At 44.3% G+C, this 22,047-nt stretch overlaps 1 long non-coding RNA gene across 1 annotated transcript; it reads left to right on the forward strand.

Moving 5' to 3' along the window:
• Positions 1–11,590: 11,590 nt before the first annotated feature.
• On the forward strand, positions 11,591–14,905 carry LOC148217693 (uncharacterized). The gene is made up of 3 exons (XR_015800849.1): positions 11,591–11,660; positions 12,850–12,964; positions 14,843–14,905. It is a non-coding gene; the product is annotated as an uncharacterized LOC148217693 (long non-coding RNA).
• The last annotated feature ends 7,142 nt before the right edge of the window (positions 14,906–22,047 follow it).

The raw sequence follows: 22,047 nt of genomic DNA on the forward strand, positions 1-22,047 counted from the left end.
CAAAGCAGGGGCCCTCATGAGTTCACGCTTCATTTCTTCAAAGGCCCTGTTCACTTCTGGGCTCCATATCAAGGCATTTTTAGAAATTGTCACCAATTCATAGAAAGGTTTCACAATCAATCCATTGCTCTATATCCCCAGTTGGCACCAACCTGTCATTCCAAGGAGAGCATGGAGTTCTCTTATGGTTTGTGGTTGAGATGTCTGGGAAATTGCTTCCTTCTGGGCAGTTCCCAAGGACCGTTGTCACCTCCATGCCCTTTTCACATTTCTCCTCTAGGCCTGTGTAGTCTCTTGTTAACTGTTTCAGAGGACCTGCTCTCCTGGAGCCTTCCTGAGGCTTCTCTCTTGCAGGTGCCTTCCAGGTACGACTGAAGGACATGCTGACTTGGAGCTTTTCCAAGGCATCTCTCCTGCAAGTAGCCATCAATCCAGGCACTGACATGGAGCAGAGACTCCCGAGAGTGCCCAAGCTGGCCTGGGTGACAGAGGAGGAAGAAAGCCCTGGCGCTGCCCCAGCACAGGAGACTGAAGAGGTGGTGCCGTTCCAGCCAGCGCAGGAGGGTGAGTGGCAGAGCTGGGCCTCAGGGCTGGTGCCTGCATCCAGCTTTGCCCCATCCCATCCCATCCCATCCCATCCCATCCCATCCCATCCCATCCCATCCCATCCCATCCCATCCCATCCTATCCCAGGTGATTAAAGGTTGAATTTGATAATCCAGGTTGAAGTCCAGTGTAGATGTTGGTGGTCAAAGGTTGCATTTGAATGAGAAAAGTTGGATTTGAAGGTCCAGGGTTGTATTTCATGAGGAACACTATGAATCCATGGAATAACTGTATTCCAGGTGCTAAGGATTTAGAATCCTCTTGCTCCCCTCCCAGATACCCATTAAAACTATGGAATTACAGTATTCCTGGCATTAGGAATTTAGAATTCTCCAGCTGCCCACATAAATTCCTCTGGAATAATGGTATAATGGGTATTGGGAACTTGAATCCTCCAGTTCTTTTCCCATACTCCCTTGGAAAAATGTCATTCCAGTTGTCAAGAATTTGGAATCTCCAATAGACCGTCCCCAAATGCCACCAAATTCCCAAGGAAAAACAGCATTCCAGGTGTCAGGAATTGACAATCCTCCAGTTCACCTCCTAATTTCCCCTGGAATAATGGCATTCCAGGTGTTGGGAATGAAGAATTCCCCCATGCAGTCTCCCAAATTCCAACTCAATTCCCATGGAAAAACAGCATTCCAGGTGTCAGAATCCTCCAGTTCCACTGCCATACTCCCATGGATTAATGGCATTTTAGGCATAGAGAATTCAGAATGCTCCTGCTTCCCTCCCAGATTCCCACTAAAACCATGGAATTACAGCATTCCAGGAATTGGGAAATTAGAATTGTCCAGTTCCCCCCTCAAATTCCCATGGAATAACCACAATTCAGGTGTTACAGATTATGAATACTGAGGGTCCACTCTCAAATTCCCCCCAAACTGCCACGGAATAATGACATTTTGGGATTTGAGAATTTAGAATCCTCCACTTCCCCTTCCAAATTCCCAACAAAACCACAGAATAAGACCAGTGCAGCATTGGGAATTTCGCATCCTCCAGCTCCCCTCCCAAATTCCCACACAATAGAGGCATTTCGGGTGTCGGGATTTTCGACTCCTCCATATACCTTCATCAACTCCCATGAAATCCATGGAATTACAGCATACAGGTTGTTCGGAATTTGGAATACTACAGTTCCCCTCCAAATTTCCGGTGAAATAATGGCACTATGGCTATCAGGAATTTTGAATCCCCCATATGCCCTCTCAAATTCCAACCAAATTCCCATGGAATAGCAGAAATCCAGTTATCAGGAATTTAGAGTCATCCATATGCCCTCAAAAATTCCCAGGGAATACCAGCTTTGTAGGAATGGGGAATCTTGAATCCTCCAATTCCCCTCCCAACTTCCCATGGAATAACAACCTTCCAAGTATTAGGAGTTTCAAATGCTCCAGTTCCCCAACAAAAATCCCATTCAATAAGGGCATTCCAAGTGTCAGGAATTGAGAAGGCTCCACCTCTCCAAAAGAATTCCCATGGATATAGAGGATTCTGGCTGCACAGAATTTAGAATGCCGCATAAACCCTGCCAAATACCCACCAAATTTGCAAGGAATTAAAACACTCCAGATTTCAATAATCGTGACCCCTCGTCTTCCCCTCCCAAATTCCCATGGAATAATGGCATTCTGGGTGTTGGGAATTTACAATCCCCCATAAACCGACCCCAAATCCCACCAAATTCCCAAAGAAGAGTAACTTTCCAGGTTTCAGGAATTTGAAATATTCCAGTTCCCCACCCAAATTCCTATGGATCACCAGCCTTCTAAGTGTCAGGAATTGAGAATCCTCCAGCTCAGCGAAGGAATTCCCATGGAATAATGGGATTCCAAGTATTAGGAACTTAGAATACCCCATAGAGCCTCCCAGATTCCCACTACATTCCCATGGAATAACAACATTCCAGATTTCAGGAACTGAGAATCATCCTCTTCCCCTCCCAAATTCCCATGGAAACATGGCATTCTGTTACTCTGTAATTTGGAACCCCCCATAAGCTGTCCCAAAATCCCACCCAATTCCCATGGAATAGCAGCATTCCAGGTGCCAGGAATTTAGGATAGCCCATTTCCGCATCCAAATTCCCATAGAGTAACGGCCTTCCAGCTATCAGGAATTTCCAATCATCCATACAGCCTCCCATATTCCCATGGAATAACGCATACTCAGGTATGGGGAATTGAGATTCATCTAGTTCCGCACCCAAATTCCCATGGAATAACAGCATTCTGGGAGCTGGGTATTTGGAAACTGCCTTTTTCCCTTGCAATTGTTTAGGGAATAAGGGCATTATGGGCATTGGGAACGTAGAATCCTGATGTTCCCCTTCCAAATTCCCATGGAATAACCATTTTCGTGTGTTGGGAATTTCGAATGATCCCGTTCCACTCCCAAAATCCAATCAACCTGTAACGAAATAATGATATTTTTTTTGTTAAGAATTTAGAATCCTTTCCAATTCCCCGTCCAAAGTCCCATAGAAAAGCTGTATTCCGGCTTTGGGGATTATGGAAACATCCATATGCCCACATAAATTGCCACGAAAAACCTCAGAAAAAGAGCATTCATGGTGTTAGGAATATGGTGTCCGCCAGTTGCACTATCCACTTCCCAGCAAAACCATGGAATTGCAGCACTCTGGGCATTGGGAGTTTGGAATCCTCCAGTTCTGCTCTCAAATTCCAATGGAATAACAGCCTTCCAGGCATGGGGATATTGGAATCCTCTAGTTCGTTTCTAAAAAGCCCATGGAATAACAACGTTCTGGGCATTGAGAAGTGCAAATTTGCCAATCCCCTTCCCAAATCCGTAGGGAATAAGACAATTCCGGGTGTCAGGTATTTGAAATCCTTCAGCTCCGCACCATAATCCCCGTGGAATAACAGAATTCCAGGTGTTAGGAATTGAGCATCCTCCACTTCCCCTTTGAATTTCCCTCCGAATCATGGCATTCTGGGTGTCGGCAGTTTAGAATCTCCCCTAGACTCTCCCAAATACCCACCAAATTCACAAGGAATATCAGAATTCCAGATATCAGGAATGTATTATCTGCCAGCTCTCCACAAAATAACCCATGGAATCATGGCGTTCCGGCTGGTGGGAGCCTTGACTCCTCCAGTTATCCTCCCAGTTCCCCATGGAATAATTGGATTCTGGGTGTTGGGAATTTACATCCCCCCATAAACCAACCCCAAATCCCACCACATTCCCAAAGAAGAGCAACTTTCCAGATGTCAGGAATTTGGAATATTCCCGTTCCCCACTCAAATTCCTATGGAACAACTGCATTCCAAGGGTCAGAATCCTCCAGCTCCCCCAAAATATTCCCCTGGAATCATGGGATTCCAGGTGAGAGCAATTTAGAATGCCCTGTACAGCCTCCAGATTCCCACCAGATTCCCATGGAATAACAACATTCCAGATTTCAGGAACTGAGAATCATCCTCTTCCCTTCCCAAATTCCCAGGGAAACATGGCATTCTGTTATTCCGTAATTTGGAACCCCCCATAACCTTTCCCGAAATCTCACCAAATTCCCATGGAATAGCAGCATTCTGAGTGTCAGGAATTTAGGATAGCCCATTTCCGCATCCAAATTCCCATAGAATAACGGCCTTCCAGCTATCAGGAATTTCCAATCATCTGTACGACCTCCCATCTTCCCATGGAATAACACATACCCAGGTATGGGGAATTGAGTTTCATCCAGTTCTCCACCCAAATTATCATGGAATAACAGCATTCTGGGAGCTGAGTATTTGGAATCTGGCTGTTTCCCTCACAAAAGTTTAGGGAATAACAGCATTCCAGGCATTGGAAATGTAGAATCCTGATGTTCCCCTTCCAAATTCCCATGGAATAACCATTTTATTGTGTTGGGGATTTCGAATGCTCCAGTTCCTCTCTCAAATTCCAATCAAACCATAATGAAGTAATGACACTTTGCGTGTGGAGAATTTAGAATCCTCCACTTCCCCTTCCAAATTCCCAAAGAATTGCTGCATTCCGGGTTTGGGGATTTTCGAAACATCCATATGCTCATTTAAACTCTCACACCAACCTCAGAAAAACAGCATTCATGGTGTTGGGGATATGGTATCTGTCAGTTGCACTATTCACTTCCCAGCAAAACCATGGAATTGCAGCACTCTGGGCATTGGGAGTTTGGAATCCTCCAGTTCTGCTCTCAAATTCCAATGGAATAACAGCCTTCCAGGCATGGGGATATTGGAATCCTTTACTTTGCTTCCAAAAAACCCATGGAAAAACGATATTCTGGGCATTGAGAATTGAGAATTTGCCAATTCCCTTCCCACTCGGCTTTCAAGGAACGATTCCTAACAGCAGAAGCATCAGAAGCACAAAGTGGATTACGAGAAGGGACAATGTAGAACACGTGTCTGTCCTGGCACGTTTTCCTGTGAGATATGTCCCTCCAGGTCTTCGGTCCTTGCGAAGCTCTATGTACTGTGTGCGTTGCTACTTGTAGCTGAGAACGACCGTGGAGCTAGCAGCGAATTCGGAGAGCGCTGAGCACCTAGTCAAGGAGCGAGAATTGCCCCTGCAATGCGGTGCTAATAGCAGCTTCCTCGCGGCGGGGGCGAGCTCCGGCCACAAGACATTCTCGTCCTGGCAACTGATCTCTGTGAAGGGCGTAGGCGAAAAGCTTTCGTTTTCCATTCGAAGTGCGAGAGAGGCAGACTGTTGCACGGAGCTCTGAGAACAAAGGTGCACGCCCTAGGCAGACTTGGGCAGAAGCAGCGTTCTCGAGTGCTTGGCTGCCGGCACACTGCTGGCTGTGGGACGCCCCTGCAGCGGCTTCTGGCCGCCGGCAAGTGAAAGCAGCGCCAGGCATGGGCGAGGGTGGAGAACAAAGCCGCACAAGTCCCGTGCTTGTGTGCACCACATTACAGGCTACTAGGAGAGGAAGTTGGCTGCCTTTCCCTTGCCTTCCCAAGTGCCCTTAGCAGTCGGAAGGAGCAAACTGAAGCACTGCTGCTTGTGCTGCTCCTTGGTTCCCTTGCAGCCCGCTGTGGAAACATTGGCAGTCACTTCTAGGCGCCGAGTTGCACACAGCACCACGGTAAGTGCCGCGGAGAAGGTAAATACCGAGTGCAGCGAGCAGCTGGACGTGGCTTACGTGCAATAAGTAGAAGGTGAACCTAGGCACTGCCTCTTCAATCTGGCCGCCTCTGTCTGGTAGCAACTTTTGCAAGTCGGCAGAGGGAGCTGCCAGTATGTAGAATGGAGGGCAGCAAGACACCGTGTGTTATGCGCCCTTTCAGGGCTTCTGACAGAGGGCTACTTTAAGAATGCCTTCTTCTTCCTCGCATCCTTCTCCCTTTGCTCTAGCTGCATGGAGTACAGCACAGCGAAGGTGTGAGGAAGGGCACTGCCCCAGCTTTTGCCCTGGCCTGCCTGTGCTGCGCCTTTAGCTGCACACCGGAACAATGGCATTTCTTACCCGCAAGGTAAAAAAGGCTTTAGCGTAGCCTCAGGAATGGCATGTGCCTAGACATTAAGTTGAGCGACCATGTATGAGGGAGTCTTTAGAGGTTTCCTCCCCCATGGCGCAGGTGTATTCTCATTCTCGTGCTGAACTGAAAAGTCACGGCATAGCAAGTTTGGCCTGCCTTGTGCAGAGACGAACACAAATGTGGGGCTATGATCCTCTGTGTTTGGAGCTCTGCTTCCGGGTGTGTGGGCTGCCATGAGCCCGCAGCAGCCACCGAGGACACTGTGGATTGTGGATGAGGCTGGGCTGGTCCCCCACCCCCTGTTGTTCTGACAGCGGCAGGAGTGGTGTCCGAGTGGCATCGCCAGAGGGCCCCATGGGGGGCAGGGAGAGAGCCGGGAGTGACCCCGAGCGGCACCGGAAGCGATATCCGTAGGGCCCGGAAGGCCAGTGGTGGCATCGAGTTTCACGGGTAGGAGGCTGCTAAGGTGCTTTGAAAGGTGGAGCTCCTTTGCTCTAGGACGGTCTGGGAGAGCTAAGGGTGTCCAATCTGGAGAACAGAAGGCTCCAGGGAGACCTTCGAGCCCCTTGCAGTGCCTGCTGGGGCTCCAAGATAGCTGGGGAGGGACTTTGGAAAAGGGTCTGGACTCGCAAGACAAGGGGGAATAGCTTCAAACTGCAAGAGGGCTGGGGTAGCTGGGATATTGGAAAGGAATTCTTCCTTGTGTGTGTGCTGAGGCCTGGCACATGTTGCTCAAAGAGGCTGTGTGGGAGCCCCATGGCAGGAAGTGTCCAGGGCCAGGCTGGAGCGGACATGGAGCAACCTGGACTAGTGGAAAAGTGTCCCTGCCCATGTCAGGATGTGGGAAGAAGAGTATCTGTCTCTAAGGTCGCTTCCAGTCCAAACCATTCTGGGATTCTAGGATTCATGGAAGGCCCTTTTCCAAGTGAAGTGTTGTATCTCTTGGCTCCCAGCTTGTAGTTGCCAGTTCTTCTGGAAGCAGGCGTGGCGAAGCAGCTGTGATGAGCCATGGGTTCTCAATAGGACGAGTGTGATATATTTGCAGAGAGGAAGGCTGCAGACAGATCTTCAAGGTCCAGGTAAAACAAACAAAGGATTGAATAAAAGCCAAAGGTTGGTTGTGTTAGTTTGCTGGCTGTTGAAATGGCCCCAGGTCATTTTCAACGTTTCTAATTTGGATTTGTTTGAGTAAAAAACGAATGTGTTACCTCCAGCGTAGGCTCTCCAATGCATCTCCATGTGCTCCCATCTCTTTGTTGTATATCGGGTTCTATTAACTGAAGACAGAATCATAACACAGTAGTAAAACATTTAGAGGTGTGGTTAGCCAGCTTCAGGAGTTTTCAACTCTGCTGTTGACTTTTCTGGTAACTGTAGGCAAGGCAACACAATCCAGTTACTCCACTTTTCCTCTCTGAGGAAAAGATGATTTTTTTTCTCATTTTGAAAATAGCCTTGAATGAAGAGAGTTATGCATGTGGCATGTAGGATTCATAATTTTACCTTTCTCTTCTGCTGTCTTTCACGTACTAGTCTTTTTAAAATTTTTTTGTCGCTGTTCTCCATTCAGTAGGTTTGAAAGAATTCTAATTGTTGAGATGATGGTTCTTTGAAGGCTCACTTAGCCCACCTTTTGGGTGAAGGAAAGAAGAAGACAAGGTCCTCTAGGAAGAGTAAAAAGCATACATACTTTCAAGAGACATTCCAAGATGTCTGCTGATGCCATGCAATTACCGTGTAATCAGCAGAAATGTGTTGGAAAAAGACCCATCAGTGACTTCACAAGAAAGCCACACTCAAGACAGGTAAAGAACAGAAGCATAAAACCCCAAAGGTATGAAATGGACCGATTTTCATTGGGAATGAGCAACTCCTGAATTCTTGGTTCTAGAACTAGGGGCTTGTAATAAATAGACTGTCTCCTTGCCAAACGTAAATTTGGTGTCATGAACTGCTCACTGCCCGTTGAAGTGCAGGGCTAGTAGACTAATATTTGCCATGGCAGGCATGTTGTATGGCTTTCCTGTTAAAAAGAAATTGGTTTTGCTCATAGCAATCTAGATATGTACCCAGTCTGACACCTATTTTTTAGGCTATATTTCCAAGTAAATGGCTTCCATGATGATGCAGTAAGTTTATGTCATGAACAGGAATGAAGTGATTGCATGCATCCTTTTTTACCCTAAGCCAGCTGCTGAATAATGAGACAGAGACTCTCACTGACGCCAAGGAGTGCCCGTGCTTTTGGGAAAAGCACTGGGCAGATAAAGCCTATTTCCACATTTCTTGCTAGCGTCTCCTTCAAAGTTCATGGGTTTGTTCATCTTTTAGAGCTGTTCTAGATGTCTTTGTAGTTTACATGTACTAAATGTAGCAGGTATTGCTTTCATGGCGTCCTACTAGATTTGAAGTTGGGATCTACTCAGGCTTCAATGTCTCAGAAGAAGCAACGTTGATTCTTTGAATTCTGTTCTTGAACGTGAGAATGATACTTATGTAGTTAATGAATTAATTAAATCGAATTCACTTGAATGGAAAAATTGTCTTGTTCATGTAGATTTTAACTTGGGAAATTGATATTTGAGTTCTGCTTTTCATTGTTGTTACTTTTCTGTATTCTTTGATTGCACAGATAGCAGATGTACTGACCAAGTATTGTGTGAAACTGGAGGAAATGTCCTTCCTCTTGGCAGCTGATGTTCACAAGCTCATTAACGCTAAGGCCATGGTAACTGTTTTACCTGGGGCAAGATAGCAGTCTGAATATTCCTAGAATGTCTTTCTTTCCCCAGATGAAATTCATTTTTTCTGCCTATCAATCACGGAAATATAGAAGAAATTTCTACTTGGCAGGGTATTGGTTATCATTTGTGTTCTTTTCTCCCCTCATTTTCTGTAGAAGAGACAATTTTTGGTTTGTTTTTGCCTGTTGTATGCTGCTTCTACTTCTGGTTTTATTTTTTAATACAAAGAATATAAAGAGAGCACTGCTGGATAATGAGAGGGCAACTGCCAAGCTACTCTTGAATCGAATGAAATCAGAGCTTGAGAAAGAAAAATGGCATCAACTGAAATGGCAAGGGAGAGTCAAGGACTGGAAGCTCATGCAAAAGAAGTGTGTAGTTCAGAGTTTCAGGTCAGAAATTTGTCAGTCTTCTTTTGGACAATGAGCAACACAAAGTGGCTAGCGTTCACTTTTGGTTTCTATCAAAGTAATACTTGATCATTTTTTCTTTCTACATAATCCACGTATGATATCACATATATCATGTGATTCCATTCTACATATCTACTTTCCATCCTGCAGAGAATTTATGGCAAGTGAAGAAATACAGAATCCCCCAACTGTGAATATGGAAATGGAAAAGTTGATAAAGGAGCAGATGGTACTTAGTGAAGAGAGACTGAAGGTTTTGCAATATATCGGGTATGGCAAAAGAGGGTATAGCATGAAGGAAAACAATTGTTGCTGGAGTTAATGAAGGACTTGGCTACAAAATGCACTTTGCTTCCTGTCAATGTGTGATTGCTAAATGCAGCAGTAAGGCAGGGTCTACATCTATTTCTGTACAGCCCTTTTGAATGGAAAAAATGCATTCTTGATTTTCAGTGCCCCAGCTACACTTAATAGGTGGTGATCAGGCTCTAAAAATGGAGGAATGCAGAAACAAATCTTGAAACATAGTAGAAATGGGCAAAGATGGGTGGAGAGCTAGAAGTTGGTGCTTTTGTCAAGGCATTTTTTCTCCATGGCGTGGGATTTTATTTGCGGAATAATTTAAGAGAGGAGTCTGGATAGAAATCTAACGTTGCTACGTTTGAATATCCATCCTGAACACAAGACACATTGGTGTGGGTGCAATGCATTACGATCATTACAGGGAGGTTTTTTACGGTGGATGTAGGAACGAGGTAGATGACAGTTAGTTCCTTATCGGGCAGTAAACAGTTGGCCTTGAACAACAACAATCTCAGGTTTATTTTCATTGCCAAGATGGCTGTAAATAAAAGAAAGCCCAGTAGTATGGATATTCAGATTCATAATTTTATATTTGAAGTACTGACTGGTTTGTATTTTAGGATACCTGACTCTTGTTTCCTACTTTGATAGCACCTTGTTGCCTCCAACACATGCCAAATCTGATGGAAACGAATGGTGCAGAACTCTGGAGAATTGAAACAAAAGTCTAGGTAGGTCGGGAAATCCTAAGAACAGTCTGGAATTCAAGCAATATTTTCTTTTCTCCCGGGCAACGATGAGGCAGACAGTTGCTTTGAGAGTGCATGTTTGCTCTATTCTTTGTTCCGTGTGTTGCCACATACCTTCTCAGTTGCTTGGAGGTGGCAGTAAGAGCCAAAGAAGCTGCCTGTGGCATGGCTTTCCTTTGGCCAGTACATGGGGAGATCTAGCAGGAACTGGCTCGGTTAGAATGAATCTGGGGGAAATCAAAAGTTAATTTTGACATGGATCCCTTCTCAATCATACAAAAATACTCCTTTTTAACTCTTGGAGAAGAAGAAGGGAAGTATTGGAGATACTTCCTTTCTCTGTGTCCTTGCAGCATGCCTTCCCGCTCTGTGTCTGCCTTCTCTTGCTCCAGAGCACATCCTGTTGGGATGTTTGTAGCCTGTATGATAGCAAAGAAGTTGGTAGCGATTGTAAGTACCTTGCTACTTTGAAGCATAATGATAAACAGCTGTGTATGAAAATGTCTTGATTTCTTTGGCTGGTAGTGTCTGGTGTCTGTAGGCACTGCTGGCATCTGTTCCGTGTGCTGAGATTCAGCACATGGCCTCTGTCATGTTTCCATGTCACACTGCACTGTGAAAGATGGGAATTTTGACTGTGGTCTGTTCCGTATCATTCAGACAGCCCTAATGTGGAGTGCGTGGAGAAAATGAGCATCCAGTATGAGCTGGTCGAGGGCAAATGTCAGGAGAAAGGGCAGATGTGCAAGTTGAGTGCCACAGCTTTTGGCTGTGATAGCCGTGGTCCAATGTGTCATTAGAGTAAAATGCGTCTGAGGATGCACCAGACATTGAGATAACAAGTGGAATTCCTTTTTAACTTCCGCCTTACTCTCTTCAAAAAGTAAGCCATCCCTTTGGTTGGTAGTAGTTGGTGTTTGTACTTGAAATGTGGAAAAGCCGTAACAAATGCCAGTAATGAAGGGAGTGCTGTCCTACATGAATGTGGACGATGCAAGGCGCCTCAGCCCTTGTGCTAAATCTGTCTTCTCTTGGGAAAGAAATTCCACCTCTGCCTCAATTTCTCCCTTTGTGTCCAACCAGATGGTATTGTTTACTAATCTAATATGGCATGTAGGAGGCTGAATCTATCTCTGTCCATCACAAGAAAAGAAACACTACGTTTAGCCAGGCTCTCTGAAAGCCACACAGTATTTCTTCTGTGCATGTCAATAATTTGTTCTTCTTTTCCTTCAGATGACCCTGTTAGATATGAACATTTGCACAGCAGAAGATGCTGAAGTTGTGCACTCCAACATGCTTCAGATGACTGAGAAACGAAAATGTAGGTTTGAAGAAGAAGTGGAGCACGTGGATGTACGTTTCTTTTATTTGATGACATATATCTTCATCACTCCTTGGGATTAGTCTGTTCTTCCTGTGCTCCCACCTGCAATGCCTTCTGCGTGGTAGGCTATTGATGTCACCTTAGAAAGAGGTCCATAGTGTGACAAAACACTCCAGAGAAACAGTTTGGTGTGGAAGAGTTTCATGTGGAAATGTTCATAATTCTTGTGTTTATTATTTGTAATAGAAATAGATTGTATTTTTATGATCATTTCTATCTGAAATACATAGGATAGCGATGAATGACGTATGGCCCAGTCTGCTTAAGATCAGACTTTAGGAATAGCTGGACATGATCTCCCAAATGTCTTCCAATCTTTTCTATACATAAAAAAAGTCGGGCAGTTGTTTCTAAAGGGATAAATGATAGAATGTGATTTGGTGCTTTATGGTGCCAGAATAAACAGAAGTTTTGAGAATCCGCATTCTTACCAGTTTACTTGGAGACTGATTTTTTTTTACTCTCCAGATAGAAGGCACCATGTTGGATACCAGTCGTAAAATTCCAGGCAGCCTTTTATCATGTTACATATCCTCTTACTCATTCATTTCACCTTCCAGCAGTTTAGAAAGAACTTGTCCACTTGAATGTTTTTCTTTGGAGTGATTTGAAGGAGACGGCTAAATGGCCATAATCCAGGTAGAAACATAAAAACAAGGGTGTGCTATAAAGACAGGACTTCTTAATGCAAAGAGCCCTCTGAAATTCAAAATACCTGCTATAAAATTAAAAATGTAATCTTTGACTTTTAGATGGGAATTTCTACTCTTCAGTTTCATTCTGTCAGGTGCATTTTTGCTAACTGCTTGATTCATGCTGAATGGACAGTCCTGTCTTATTGTTGGTATGGCAACAGTGATAGAGATCACTGCTGCTTTCTGTAGAAAGTGGCTGCAAGTTGCTATGACGAGATCTTGTGCAGGTCTAGAGTTTGATTGGATGTGAGGTTCTCATTGTTTCAGAACACCAACTTGGGGTGGCAGTGTCAGAGGTGTTCATTATCTAGGAAGATTTTCATAGGCGATGAGTTTTGCTGAGGTAGCTTTCTCTTCTGGGTGTAGAAGATATGTGCACAATTAACTTCCTTGAATCCTAAATAGTTGGGGAGATTTTAGTATCTACGAAACCATTTTTACTAGCTTTTTAATGTGGCCTTAGATGATGAAAGTGATCTGGATACAATCTTAGAAAAAAGGAAAACGGTGAGCTGTGAGGAAGAGCTGAAGGAGTATTTGGAGAACACCCTTTCTTCTTGAGATCAAATTAGAACAAGGTATGAATTTTGTATGGTAAACTTAAAAGGTAGAGCATCTTTGCTTTGCATCTTTGAATATTGGTTGTACTACTTAGGCCTTGTTTTAATGCTGTTGTGTGAAGGTATGGAAAAAGAGTGCTTTTCACTTCATGTAAGAATATAGAATAATGTCCCTACTGAACAAGGTTAAGGCAAATAATGCCCACGCTTTAGGAATGGGACAAAGAAAGACTGCCAGCATTCAAAAACCATAGCACATCAGTATTACTGTGCATACCATCACATCCATGCCTTATTCAGAAGGTAAAAGTAGTAGTGCAGATTCTTGGATCACTGGAATCAGAAGTTGGTCTGCACCATCATCACTTCACTCATAGATTTGATCTCATTCAAAGTTCTAGGAACTCAGATGTTTAAGACAGCCAAGCACTGGCAACTTTAAAAACCATCTAAAAATGGGTACAATACTGCTCTCCTTCCTGAAGATCTTAGCAGCAGCTCTGAAGCCATAGAGGAAGCAGCACTGTTCACACACCCAGGAGGTCTTTCCTACCTGCTCGATCAGAGGCACATTAGAAGAGCAGTATGGACCTGAGGGGCAGATGCACATACCTTCACACACCTCGCAGTGGGACTGTGGTTAGAGCTGGAGGTTTGATACTCTTCCTAATAATTTGAGCCGTTAAAACATAGCCGGAGGTAAGAGACCAAGTGAAAATACAATGCCAGGTTGTGGAAAGAGAATGTTACCTATCTGAACTCCTACAAAAATTCCCCATCATTTTCTTTGTTTAGGAGACCAAGCCAATGTCCGTGTAAATGAAACCAAGTGTGAATATTGATTTTTTCTTGAATCAAGACTCAGCTTTATGTCCAAGTCAAAGGCAAATAAACCAGAAAGGCTCCGCTGAGCACAGTGCAGAACTAACATGGAAGACAGCCATTTGACCTCTTATGTAAGCAGTGTTGGAATGGTTCCCCATCCAAAAGGAAGGATGTCAAATGCTTCTTTGGAAATATTTTAACTTCTGTGCGTTTCTTTCTTTGTAATGAACTAATCTCTAACAAGCCAGGACGTGATTGTGTTCAGTAGAAACAGATCAACGGCAACATTTAGCCTAAAGGTTTTATGAGATTGATAAGGAAGTTCGATTTAGATTTAAAGGCACTGTAGTCATTTTAAATTTTATTTCTCTCCGTACTTGAGTCTCTTAAACAGGGACCTTCAATTGGACAGGAACGGGACACTGAAGCAAATTGTAATGGATGATGTAATGGCTTACCCAGAAGCATTTTGTGGGAATTGATTTCTTCTAGGTATCCATCAGCCAGCATTTTAGTGTGAAGGGAATCTTCAAACAGGTAAAACAAAAATTCCCGTTGGTTTCAAACCTGACTGCTATATTAATTTTTCACTTTGGAGAAAATTTTCATGACCTTTAAAATTCAGACTGTATCAAGTATTGTTTCAGCCATTGAAGAAAGTGCTTTTGATAGAGATAGGAGAGGGAAACCAAAACATTTCTCAGAGCCACACTTTGAGCTCTGTCCTTGTTACAAACGGCACTTGAGCAAATTCATTTGCCTTTGGAACAGAAAACGACAAGGTAACAGGCTTATCATTACGGATTTGAGTCTTCCAGGTTCTTTAGATAGTAAGTGATCTATTCAAGATGATCTCTTCCTGAAATAGATCCATTTTGAGAAGGGATATGGATTTCTTAGAAGAAAGCAAATCCCTATGTTAAAACGGGTGTTTTTTGTTGTTGTTTTGCTTTTAGAACTTGCAAGGCACAATCGACTTCATAGTTCGAGATGCAGATAAGAGCACGACATTCCAAACAGGTGTTTCTTTTTGGTTGTTTTCCAATCTGTCTATCTTTGGATTGTAACCAGTAGAACTGTGCTTGAACTGGAAAGAAGTAGCGGAGGTTTCAGAAGTGGAACATGCGGTGGAACAGTAAGCTGAGAGCATTGTGCAAGGAGAGGAAAGAGGGGAAAATGGGAAGAGTTTCCTGAGTCGGAAGGGACCCCTAGGGATCGTCAAAGTCCAACTCCTGGCCCTGCACAGACACTCCAACAGTCCCACCCTCTGCATCCCTGAGAGCATTGGCCAAACGCTCCTGGACCTCTGGCAGCCTTGGGGCTGTGCCCATTGCCTGGAGAACCTATTCAGTGCCCGACCAGCCTCTGAGGAAAAAAACCTTTCCCTGATAGCCAGCCTAATCGTCCCCTGACACAGCTCCTGGCATTCCCTTGGCTCCTGTCCCTGGTCGCAGAGAGCAGAGAGCAAAGCTGTCCCTGTGCTGCCCTTGGGAGGAGCTGAGAGGTCCCAAGTGAGGTGTGAGCTCAGTGTCCTCTCTGCAGCTGAACCAAATGCCCTGAGCCACTCTTTGTATGGCTTTCCCTCCAGCCTCTTCGCTATCCCTGTGTCCCTCCTTTGGACATTTCTCCAATAGCCTGAGGTCTTTCTGACGCTGTGGCATCCAAAATTGCCCCCAGGGCTTGAAGAGAGCGCAGTCCCAGCCCAGAGCAGAGCGGGACAATCGCCTCTCTCTCTCGAGCGGTGCCAGAAGATAGGGACAGTTGTCAAAAAATCAGCTAGAGAAAGAAATCTAACAGAGAAACAGGTGATCTTGGCACAGGAAATGGAAGAAGCAGAGGAAGAAGAAGATGAGGAGAGGATTCCTTGTAAAAGTGAAGAAAATGAGCATGCAGAACAGGGACTAAGCATTATGCAGGTAAGTGAGCAAGATAATAAGTTTGAAAGTGAAGGCAGTTTTGTCCAAAAGAAGGAGGAATAGGAAGTCTTTTTGCTGAGAATGAATAGAAAGTTTTTTTGCATTTAGTTTGTATACGAAGCGCACAGGGCTCTAGATCCTTTTGTGGGAAAACGGAGTGTGTAAAGTTGCCAATCATTTTGGACCGAATTTGGAGGGTTTTGGGGTCCCAGGTGAATTTGGGGTTGAATTCTGGGGATTTGGGGGTGCCCAGGTGAATTGGGGGGGGGGGGGGGCGGGGATTTGGGGAGATCCAGGTGAGTTTTGAGGGGTCCTAGGTTGATTTTGGGGGAGAATTTGTGGAATTTTGGGTATCCCGGGTATCGAGGTTTGGGGTGAATTTGTGGAATGTGGGGAGTCCCAGTTGAATTTTAGGGGGAATTTCTGGAATTCTAGGGATCTCAGGGGAATTTGGGGGTGAATTTGGTGAATTTTAGGGTATACATGTGAATTTTAGGGTTCTCAGGTGAGTTTTGGGGATGCCAGACGGATTTTGGGGTGAATTCTGTCGATTTTGGGGTATCCAGGTGAGCATTTGGAAGTCGTGGGAGAATTTTGGGATGAATTTGGGGGGATGCAGGTGGATTTTCCAGGGAATTTTGGTGATTTTTGGGAGTCCCAGATGAGTCTGTGAGTGAATTTGGTGGATTTGGGGGTATCTGGGAGGGTTTTGAAGGGGATTGGAGACATTTTGGAGTGAATTTGGGAGGTGTTGGGGGGACTGGGTCTTGGGGGTGATTTGAGGGATTTTGGGGGTTGCAGGTGGGATTTTGGGGTGAAGCCCTGGGATTTGGGGGTCCCCCGTGAATTTTGGGGTGAGTTTGTGGAATTTTGGGAGTTGCCAGGTGAGTGCTGAGCATCCCAGGGGGGACTTCGGGGTGAATTTTGGGGATTTGGGGCTTCCCAGGTGAATTTCTGAGGTGAAAAGGTTCAAAAAGGTTTTTTTTTGAAAACAATTTAAAGCCAGAAGGTTATTGAAAATTAATAGATGTGATGCAAGTAGGTAATATGCAGACAATACACACCGAGACAAATCATGGGAAAAATAGAGTGTTAACACGAGTGTGTGACGATGGGATCAGTATAGCTAAGGCTGAGTTGAAGCTGAATTTGGAAAAGCATGCCAAAACTAAGAATAATAAAGGCACCTACGGGTATTTCAGTGGGAAAAGGAAGATGAAAAGAAACCTATCACACCTTCCCTATTCCCCCCCACCCCCATAAGCCAGACAGCACTAGTGACAACAGACAAAGAGAAGGTTGAGGTACTCAACAAGTGTTGGTCTCAATTTACTCTGCCAGTCACTATTTCCACATCTCTCAGGTTATTGGACTGGTGGACTTGATTCTAACCCATAGTAGCAGGTCAGCTTTCAGACCACTTGAGGAACCTGAGCATGCAAGACCATGGGACCCACCCAGAGGCATGTCAGGGCCCTGAGAGAACTGGCAGCTGTAGTTGCTAAGGTGCTTCCTCCATCATATTTGAGAAATCAAGGCAACCAGCTGAAGTCTGCAGACACTGTGTTGTATTGACTCCAATCCTCTTGGTCTTTTTTGTAAATCTTAGAGCTCTGAGTCAATTTCTGCAGAGGATTCCCAATGCAGTTTCAAAAATGGAATCTTTGTTACTGGTCCTCATGTTGATCTTGGATATTTCCATTTTCTGCACTCCTTTATTTTCGAAACATTTGTAATGACTGAAAAGAAAGCTGAGACGAGGCATTATGCTCTTTCCAGTGATAGAAATGGACCAGTATTCTTTTCAGACAAATATATTTTTGCTGTGTCTAAGCACATGTGCATACCTGTGTTTGATTTATGTGTCCAGGTTTTGGCAATGGGGCAGCCACAGGGCCGTCCTGTGACAATGGCCCAGGTGCTGCCCCCTCCCGCTCTCTTCCAACTGGCTCCACTTCAGGATGTCGTCCCTGCTGAGAGAAGAGGCTGGGACAGCACCTTTAGAAATGTGACTTTCTGGGGTTTTTTTGTTTTGTTTTGTTTTGTTATTTTTAAAGTTACTAAAAACATTCACCCTGATTTTTTGTGTTGGGTTTGGGGTTTTTTTTCAGTTTTGGGTGGGTTTTTTGGTGGGCTTTTTTGGGGGCTTTTTTTGTCTCTTTGGTGATTATTGGTTGGGGGGTTTTGTGTGTTTGTTTGGTCTGCTTTTTTTGTTTGTTTGTTTGTTTGTTTTTTTATTACGGTTTTGTAGAGTTTTTTAAGCAAATTGATTGGAAAACTGAATAGTCCTCCACTATAGTCTCCTGGATTCACCTGAGACTCTTCCTAGGCATCTCCCTGATCCTTTTTGCAATGAGTCTCACATCATTCTCCTGAAGAAACTGTCTGCTTATGGTTTGCATGGGTGGGCTCTTTGCTGGGTGACAAACTGGGTGATGGCCAGGCCCACAGAGTGGTGGGAAATAGAGTTCATCCAGCTGGTCCCCAAGGCTCAGTCTTGGGCCCAGTCCTGTTTAATATCTTGCTCAGTGATCTGGACAAGGGGATAGAGTACACGCCCAGGAAGTTCACAGATGATGCAAAGTTGGCTGGTAGTGTTTTTTTCTTCTGGAGGACAGCAGGCTCTGCTTCTTCTTCCTCCTGTTCTGAGGTCGCTGCTCCCTCTTCATCCCTCATTAAGTGTGCTGATTCTGTCACTTGGATGAGAAAACAAACAATTTTAGCAACAATACTAGTGGCAGGGTACAAGAAAGGAAGAGTTCACATGAATTCCCCCCCCCCAACAACAGACAATACCTGATGGCTCCTCTGCCCAGCTTACTGACTACACCGGAACCCATTGTCCCCCAAAGATACTCCCTTCTCCCTGCCCCCAGCCATGATGTGAGATGGAATAGAATAACTAAGATTAAGATTCTCCCTATGGAACTCCATCATACTTCGATTCTGGGAAAAAAAAAAATTCTTGAAGTTCTATCATTTCAGATCATTTGAATTTGCATACTAAAAGGTCTAGCCAGAAACTCATGACAATATTAATAGCCCATTCTAGAATGTCCGAGATGGTAGACACTTCTTTCAAGAGAATGTGATACCTCACTTGACTTCTCCAGAATTTAAATGAACAGCGGGAGTAGTCTACAAGATTCTTGCTGCCATCTGGATTTCCTGGTTTTTGGCTGGTCTATGTAAGCCAACCAGCTATTCAGCAGAGGGAATATTAGTGTGATACTTGATGGTATGTGAGATGGAACACAGTAATTTATGGCTTTTTGCATAGTGATGAAGCTGTAAAGAAAGCTCCATAATGCTCAGACAAGGAGGCTGCTGGACTTCAAGCAGCAAAGGCCCAAAACGAACCAGTGAAAAGGTGTCATTGAAAAAAAATAAAGCCAGGTGGGGAGCAAAGTGATACTTAAGGGCAGTTTACTGAAAGAGGAAATCTAGTGAAAAAAAAAGTCCAAGAGTGAAGGAATAACAGGAAAAATGAAACTAAGGAAGGAAATCAATCTCAGCTAATCATTTCAGAAGCTAACAAGTTGTCATTGCAATGATGCATAAAGTGAGAAATAATAAATATGTCTGCGCCAAAATCTGAATTATGAACTTTATTGCATTCTGTCTTTCACGGAATCATACAACAGTCTGTGATTAAAGATCATCTAGTCCAACTTCCTTGCCAGGTAGATCTTACAGTAGATCAAATTGCTCAAGACTAGCCAAACTGATAAGGAGCACTCTCAATGATGGGGCATCCACAACTTCTCTGGAACACCCGTTTGAGTGTCTCACCAGCTTCATTGTAGAAAAGTTTTTCCTTTTAGCCAGTCTAAACCTAGTCTCAGTTTGAAAGCATGGCCCCTTGTCCTGTCTCTGCAAACCTTCCTAAAAAGTCTTTCTCCATTTGTCTTATACCCTCTTTACGTATTCAAAGGCCACAATACTGTCTCTCCAGAAACCTCTCTTCTCCAGGCTACTGGATCCTACTTTTCACAAGAACCAGGTCATAAACTGAGATGGAAGACATCTCAGGAGATCAGATCATCCAACAGCTCAGTGTAAGAGTAGCTCTGAAGTCAGATCAACTAGCTTAGGGCTGTGTCTGTTTGAATTTTGAAAATTAGCAGGACTTGAAATGCGTCAAGGAAGAGAACTCTGGGTGGCTCCAGAAACAGCCTGAGAAACTCGAGCAAACTCAAAACCTCAGAAACTACCACTGCTTTCTCTCCCTCAGCCCAAGCAGTCCCAAAGAAGAAGTGTTCCCAGCAGGCTGGGATAGCACGCATATACACTACATATACATGACAGGCATCGCCAGCAGCCACATCCTGCTCCTTTCTGTGGCTGGCAAGAGTGAGACTGGATGTTTACATGTGGGCAACCTGGGGCCCTCCAGCAGCTCAGACACTCAGCCTGCCCAGTGACCCCACTGAATTCCAGTGTTCGCAGTGTGCCAAGGCCACAGCACTACTCCGCTTGCTGGCACAGACCATCACACGCCTCCTAAATCAGTCAGGACTCCCCTGGTCCCACAGCCAGCACCCCACTTGCTCTCCCCCAGGCCACTGCCATTGTTCACCAACTTCTCCACTTTGATCTTTGCTGGTGCTCTCAACACTGGCACACCCAGATGTTCTGCAGCTGTTGTCTCCTGGTGGAAAGGACTTGTAAAGCCATGTTTCCTAACAGGACTTCCACAACCTTTCAAAGCAACCTTTTCTGGGGTATGAACAATCTCATTCAACTGTCAACATTTCTTTTCCCATATGTGAAATCAGAATTTCCTTCTTCCGGGCATGCCCAAAACAAGGCCCAAACTACATTGTGCCTTCTGTTTCACATGCTGACTCGTTTGTAAACAATGCTAGGAGAATACCTGTTTTGATCTGTTGGAGTCAGTAAGTCAGGAGTCTCTCTGATTTCTTCAGAGACAAATCAGAGTGCAGGAATTGAATTGAAATCTTTAGATGGATTAAAGTGTATTAGGCCTTTCATTTATAAGGCAGAGATGAAGACTTAGGTTGTAACATAAGAGAGAGAAAATAAGTAAGTAAATGGAATAAGTTTTAAGTGCTTTTAGGGAGTAAAAGGTCTTAGATGCCTGAGAAGTAGTACATGTTCTAGTGAAGGTTGAAAAACATGCTAGTGTTTTCTTAGAGGCTCCAAGAACTTAGCTTTAGACATAATAGAGTTAGAGTTAAGAATATTGCTTACATTTTTCAATTAGAACAAGATAGGCCATGAACGTAGTCTATACGTAGCCTGGCGTGCTAAGAAACCAGAATTCTAATAGATTAAGAAGTAGTGGTCCGAGTTTGTGTCTTAGCTAGTTGGAAAGTTTCTATAAAAGAACATGCATCAGGGAGAGGTGGGGCTCTATGCCATGGCTTTATGCCATGTGCATTTTGCCATTGCATTTTGCCACTGCAGCTTTGCCATTGCTTTTAGCCATTGCTTTTATGCCACAGCTTTTGCTCTGCTTATGTTTTCGCCGCTGAAATCAACACCCGAGAAGAAGATAGGAGCTGCCCGGCTCCTCCGGCCCTGCTGGGACCACGGGAAGCTTCTGCTTCTGTTTGGGACTTGGAGCTAGAACCTGGAATGGACTTTGTTAGCTTTGACTCTGCATTTGAGACTGATGTGCTTCTGCAATAAATAACTTTACAGCTACTATTAGCCGCTTTGCTTTTTACATAAAAGAAGAAGTAGCCCGACAGTGTGGGTGCACAAGAGGCACCCGGAGGTCCCCAGAAACCTCACATTGATCCAAGCTAATCTCTGGCCCTTATAGTGCTTTCCGTAGTTAAGTTTTGCTTTGCTATTTACTTGATGTCCCATTGAATTGTTGAATCATAAACAGACTATCTGTCTGTGTAGCAGCATAGCAGTGATGAATAAATGCAAGAGAAGGAGCAAGGTGATTGTTTGCTAGACTCTTCCTAGAAACTGAGAAATCTGTTACTTAATGCTGACCACAGCAGATGGAGGAAGCATCCTACATGATGTCAAAGCAATGAAACTGTAATCACTTTTATGATTACAGTCAAGGCACTGCTTTTGCCACCATAAGTGGAGTGCAGGGAATCTTAAAAGATGACACTCTAACTGTTGTCCATGCTCACTGAGAAAATAATGCTTTTACAGCAGAGCAGGTCTCACCGCAGCTAAATCATGGCTTCAATGGTACACCGCCTTCAAAATAGCCCACAAAAACACAAATGAAAGGATTTGGAACCCAAGGGAATCTCGGATTGTGACATCAGCTTATTTTAGATTCTTTCCAAATTCTGAATTCCATTTCCTTCCGAGCCAATTATCCCACCTAACCTGAGATGTAGTTTATGTTTTTCCTACATCTAA

This window comes from Sturnus vulgaris, unplaced genomic scaffold (assembly GCF_052056855.1).
Source record: "Sturnus vulgaris isolate bStuVul1 unplaced genomic scaffold, bStuVul1.hap1 Scaffold_460, whole genome shotgun sequence".
Lineage (NCBI taxonomy): Eukaryota > Metazoa > Chordata > Aves > Passeriformes > Sturnidae > Sturnus > Sturnus vulgaris.